General features: G+C 41.4%; 1 pseudogene; it reads right to left on the reverse strand.

The window, feature by feature from the left end:
* Positions 1 to 1,170: 1,170 nt before the first annotated feature.
* On the reverse strand, positions 1,171 to 6,363 carry LOC149461894 (uncharacterized; annotated as a pseudogene).
* Between the last annotated feature and the right edge of the window lie 240 nt (positions 6,364 to 6,603).

Here is a 6,603-nt window from a genome sequence, read left to right on the forward strand (position 1 = left end):
CCTCCTCCCACCCAGGTTCCTGTTGGAACTCCTTTACCTTGTGTAGATATCCCCTTCTGAGATCCTCATGTTCTAATATAAATGTACAACACTCTCCATCTGACACCATTTGTAGACTCCACCTTGGTCTGCCAAGAGATAGTCAGCTGCCAAGCAGTTCTGTGACACCATCTTAGGTGGTGGAGCCACTTCTGCTGTCAGCTCTGCTATAACATCAATGGTGTCATTGGTTATCTGATCCATGACTCCAGTACACCGGTTCATCTTACTTATCTTAGATTCCCCATCCCGTCTATGAAGGGCTCAATGCATAAAGCATCTCCAATCCAGAGAAAATGTTTCTTCTCACTGGAAGGCATGGGGAGTATTGGGAGAAATTGAGGCTTTCCCTTACAGATATGGGGGAGGGGCAACATAACCTCAAGTACAGCTATGGGTGGAATTGAAGGGAAGACATTTTAGGGTGCTCCTTCTACAAAAGAAGCAAAATGTTATCTGGAAGGACTAGGAATCCATTGGACCAATGGGGATTAAACATTCTGCAATTACATTGAGAAACCATTTTGTTTGAGGTGATTGTAGCCGTATTAGTGCATTTGTGACAGAAACAACTGTCCGGGATACTTTTTTTATTTGCACTAACATACAATTTTGAGGACAAGCTTTCGGGGAATGTCCCCTTCTTCAAGGTCTAAGCAGTGCTACTCACAAAGTTAGCAGAATGTTAAAAGAGATGAAAGGGAAAAAAAAGGAGGCTAGAGACATAAAGAACATAAAGAAGATGACCTCTGCACACCTGTAGGACACCATTTCACCCAACCAGACCACACAATGGGAGACCTCAATGTTTTAGTACTTAAAGGAAATTTCAAATCCATTCAGGAAAGAAAAACTTTTGAACTAAGAATGATAATTCTATTTGACACAAGAGATAAGGGCCTTAACTTGGACATGGGATTCCTCAATCATTATCCAACAGTTTTATGACTATTAGCTGTAGCTTGACCCCCTCTGTGTGAGTGTAGTATCCCCCCCTCCCCCCTCGCTTTGACTGCATCTTATCTCTAGCCTCCTTTTTTTTTTCTTTCATCTCTTCTAACATTCTGCTAACTTTGTGAGTAGTACTGCTTAGACCTTGAAGAAGGGGACATTCCCCGAAAGCTTGTCCTCAAAATTGTATGTTAGTGCAAATAAATAAACAAAGGATCACGGACAGTACTCAATTGTTTCTATTGAGAAACCATGAAATGTTACTGGCCTGTGATTGGCTCTCCTTTGTTAGTGAAGTAAGTGAGACTCCCCTTGTTGGTGTCATTACTGGAATTTCAGAAACCATGTGAAATGTTTCTTCCAAATCCAAAAAGGTGACCCCCTTGGGTAAGTACCCATCCTAATATTCCTGATATGAGTTTGTAGTCCCTGCTACTACAGGAAACATGTGGGCAATCATTTACACCTTTTACAGCAGGACAGTAAATATCAGAACACAATTCAAACAGAAGACCAACAGCAGGAAGTCTGCTAACTGAATATGTAATGCAATCTGTCATTAGCATTCCCAGAGTTCCCTCTGCAACATAGTTGTATCAGCTGTTGGTCCTGTCTGTAGATCTGTTATTTCCCCACCTTCTGTAACAGGGTGACAACCCTGATCATTCTGCAGGAACATTACACAGCAGCGTTGTCACCCTGTACAGGGAAGTCTTAGATAGATTATAAGTAAGACACACAACAAGTAAAGTCCAACTTCAGCTAACTCTTCTACAGCAGTTACAGCACCAGGATTTCTATAAGGTTCAACCCACCATATGAATGGAAGATGACAGTTGTAAGCACCCCCAGCAGTCTTATATGGTGTTTCTCAACCCCCCCAACTTTAATTTTTGCCAAATAGCTTGGCCTTCTACAGGAAGCAGAAAAAACAGATCTACTAGGAGGGTCAAAGGGTAATAAAAAATGTTACAAGGGGAGACTTGGAAAAACATAAAACGTTTATGCTAATGACAGATTCCACCATTTATATAAATATTGATTTTGCCCATTGTTACACTTTAGTGCCAATGTCTTAGCATTTCCAGGAATAATTAGTGCTCTTTGCACACTTTGCCCCAAAAAGGGACCCGTTCATTCAGAGTCATTGAGGTGAACCCCAATAAGAGGAATTTCAGTCCCCCAGAAGAAGTGGTAGGAATATGACCGCACACTTAGCACTTTGTAAGTTCAGATCTCTTGCAGTTGTACCGTGTGAATAGTTTATGGAGATGAGCAATAGCTGGACAGAAAAAAAAAGATAACAAAGACATCCAATCTTCACCCGATAGAATCCCTTTTGAGAAAACCAGATGAAGTATAAGTGGCCAGCTGGGATTAGGTGATACTGTTGAATATGTCCCCTAAAACAGCATTAACTCCGTGTTGGAAGGCCTACACCAGCTTAAGAAGTTACTCTCTAACCAAACATAGACCTCTATCTGGCTGGTATCTCAGCTACAGACCTGCCTGCAAAGATGTCATCCATGAGAGGAGATGGAACATGGAAAGGAGGCATTGATCATGGGAGAGGAGGTGGTACATGTAATGGGAGGTGTGGACAAGGTGGGCTTAGCTGGAACCCTCAAGCCTAGCTCATGGTGTATCAATTCTCAAAAGAACATGGATTGGACTCTCCTAATGAGGTTTCAGAGGCTTGGCAAGAAGCCATTGGACCCCATCCTAGACTCTGGTACTGAGGCATTGTTGGTCATGTATTGGTTGGTCAGATTCTGGCAATGAAGAAAACACATGGGAACATAGCTCAGTTAGTGAATGATGAAAATGCATTACATGTTCAGTCAATGCTCCATAAAAAAGGATAAAGATGAGAATGATGAGGAATACAGTTCAGTCATTGCTGCTTGTCTGAAGAAATGTCCAAAGGTAAAATATTCACAGGCCTTCTAGGTGTGTTTCTGAAGGACATAAGAACTAAACCCAATGAATCCGATCATTAGAGTCCTGTTTGCTCAAATTTTTTTTTTTTAAGTAACATCATGTCTTCCTTAGTTTGTGGGAAGACATTGGGCCTGTGAATCTAATGGGACATTCTGAACATTGATATGGCTTCTCTCCAGTATGAACCCTCTCATGTATGACAAGGTTTCCTCTCCGTTTAAAAGTTTTATCACATTCAGAACACTAATATGGCTGCTCTACAGTGTGGACCTTCTGGTGTACTATGAGAACTGACTTCTGTGTAAATGTTTTATCACATTCAGAACACTAATGTGGTTTCTCTCCAGTGTGGATCATCTGGTGTATGATAAGATATGACTTCCATGTAAAAGCTTTGTCACATTCAGAACACTGATATGACTTCTCTCCAGTGTGAACCCTCTGGTGTATGATAAGCTCTTTCTTGGTTAAAAAAGCTTTGTCACATTCAGAACAGATATGGCTTCTCTCCAGTGTGCATCCTCTGGTGCCTGATAAAATATGACTTATGTGCAAAAGCTTTGTCACATTCAGAACACTGATATGACTTCTCTCCAGTGTGAATCCTCTGGTGTGTGTTTAGACTTGACTTCTGTGTAAAAGCTTTATCACATTCAGAACACTGATATGACTTCTCTCCAGTGTGAATCCTCTTGTGTCTGATAAGATGTGACCTCCTTGTAAAAGCTTTGTCACATTCAGAACACTGATATGACTTCTCTCCAGTGTGAATCCTCTGGTGTATGATAAGATTTGACTTCTGTGTAAAAGCTTTGCCACACTCAGAACACTGATATGGCTTCTCTCCAGTGTGGATCATCTGGTGTGATATAAGATACGCCTTCCGTGTAAAAGCTTTGTCACATTCAGAACACTGATATGACTTCTCTCCAGTGTGAATCCTCTGGTGTCTGATAAGATGTAACTTCCATGTAAAAGCTTTGTCACATTCAGAACACTGATATAGCTTCTCTCCAGTGTGAATCCTCTGGTGTCTGATAAGATCTGACTTCAGTGTAAAAGTTTTGTCACATTCAGAACACTGATATGGCTTCTCTCCAGTGTGGATCATCTGGTGTGATATAAGATACAACTTCTGTGTAAAAGCTTTGTCACATTCAGAACACTGATATGGCTTCTCTCCAGTGTGACTCCTCTGGTGTATGATAAGACATGACTTCCATGTAAAAGCTTTGCCACATTCAGAACACTGATATGACTTCTCTCCAGTGTGAATCCTCTGGTGTCTGATAAGATGTGACTTCCATGTAAAAGCTTTGTCACATTAAGAACACTGATATGGCTTCTCTCCAGTGTGAACCTTCTGGTGTGTGATATGTTTTGCCTCCATTGTAAAATCTTTGTCACGTTCCAAAAAGAAATAGCTTGAAATGACTCCTCTTATGTATACATGGGTTGGACTTTACTGTAAAGCAATTGTCACTTCCAGAACACTGAAATGACTTTTCTCATGTTGTCCTCTGAGGTTGGATCAGTGTTGAAGAGGACCCAAAGCACTTATGACATTTAGAACACTGATATGACTTGTGTCCTGTGTGACTCCTCCAGTGAACTGCAATAAAAACTTTCAGTCAATTAAGACACCCAGATGTTTGGTTTCCCATGTGACTGAGTTGTATTCACGAGGACCAGCATGACCAAAAACGTGGCTCATCAATCCACCTGTACAGAAAGAAAAATACAAATCAGAATTCTATATAAAGGGCTAAAGTTGGTTTTTATTTTTAATGATCATTAATAAATATATCTTATATATCATCGCAGGCTGTGTCAGCATTATGGTTGTCCTCAAAGGGCCAGTTGTAACTGTAAGACTAGATGTCCAGAGCACCTCACCCCCCCCCCCCCCATTACATCAGATGCCAAGAACCCCACACCCTCCCTAACATCACCGTGCACATCCTTTGGGAGCAGAGCGGGAAAGCAGAAAGTGCAGGGTCTGGAGGAGGACCAGAGGAGAAGTTGACTCAATTACTAGAGTCTGCTGAATGCTGAGACCAAAGGAGGTGGAGATGAGGGGATGCTGCAGCTGCACTGAGAGGTGCAGGATTTGGCAGAGGAGTTCTTTTCTCCTCTCTGCTGCTGACTGCTGAGACAAGGTGGGGGAGGAGACAAGGGGGTACCTGCAGGAGAGGTGTAAGGGCTACATGAAATAACTTAGAGGGCAGGATCTGGATACAGGTGTTTGACACCTGTGTTATATATATAGAAAGCATATGTACATCATCATTTGTATATATACTGTATATATATATAAAATATTTTTTTTGAATTAAACTAAATTGTATTATTTAAGTTTTTAAGTGCACACAGTATATCCAACATTCAGCCCAGACAATGGAGTCATACATTCTCATGTACAAGCAGTTGTGGCAATGTTACAGATCATACAGAACAATAACTTGCTTTGTCTCTGGTGTCACTTTTACTTTCTATAAACAAATGAAAAGAGAAAAAAGAAGCAACGTAGAACAATTCACCTGTACATGGCAAGTAACTCTCCCCAGTACATACATAGATAGCTGACTCCGTTCAAGTAGGCCTGTGTCTACAGGATCATACACCAAGTATCGGCCTCCAATGTAGTCACCATTTAGTAGGGTACAATTGGCTGGTCCATTTTTAGGGGCCTAAAAAAGTTAAACCTATAAAAACCTATGACAAATGAAGTATGGGGAGTGAGTACCGGAGTATCCAGCCAGTTCTGCCAGAGAGCCATAAGTCTCCTAGGAGAAGTTAGGTTTTCATGTATTATTATGGGGTTCACCTGCTCAATCCATGCCTGGTGGGAGTATGAGTTGATAACCAGAATGCTTGGATTCGATTTGCAGGTTCGTTCAGAAAGTGCATCTAAGGATCCAAAAATTGGAAGCTTAATCTCAGCTAGGGAGAGACTTTGTTCAATTAAAAGAAAAACTTCAAAGACAGGTGAGAAAAATGTAAATGAGAAGCTGAGAGAGGAGCTAAAAACACTAAAAACACCCCCCCAGATCTATCCTAGAAATTCAGTCTAAAATGTAACAATTACACCAAGAAAACCCTCAACTGAGGGAAGAGATAATGACACCAAAGATACAAATGGAGCTCAACAACCAGGAAAGAGAATCAAAGAGGATGATTTATACAAAGTACCCATCAAGGAACAACAGACCGGTGAGACCAATCAGCTTCCGGAATGTAACAAAGACCAGCAATAGCCAAGACAACTCTACTAATCCTGAGACCACAAATAGTGATGGCCGAACACCCCCCTGTTCAGGTCGCGGTCAAACATCCGAACCTACAGAATGTTCTACAGTGAATGTTGAACACAAAGGACTGAGAGGTGTCTTACCGCATCTGAGTATGAAGATACGGCTCAGTTACTAACATCCGGCATGAGTTATGTGATGAAGTCACGCCGTATTTTAGTAGTGAGACATTCATTCATGTTCCTGGTGTCAGTGGGGTTTCCTGCCGACAGCTGAATGTCAAAAGAATTGTCAGCATTGCCCAGCAATTAAAAAAAAAAACAAGCCCATCGAGACTGGTATGGAATTTTAGAGGAACCTTCCATGACAATTTTTTTTACCGGGCACTTTTACCCCCTTCCTGCCCAGGCCAATTTTCAGG

Source organism: Staurois parvus, unplaced genomic scaffold (genome assembly GCF_062004578.1).
Source record: "Staurois parvus isolate SC_StPar_1 unplaced genomic scaffold, SC_StPar_1.0 ptg000191l, whole genome shotgun sequence".
Lineage (NCBI taxonomy): Eukaryota > Metazoa > Chordata > Amphibia > Anura > Ranidae > Staurois > Staurois parvus.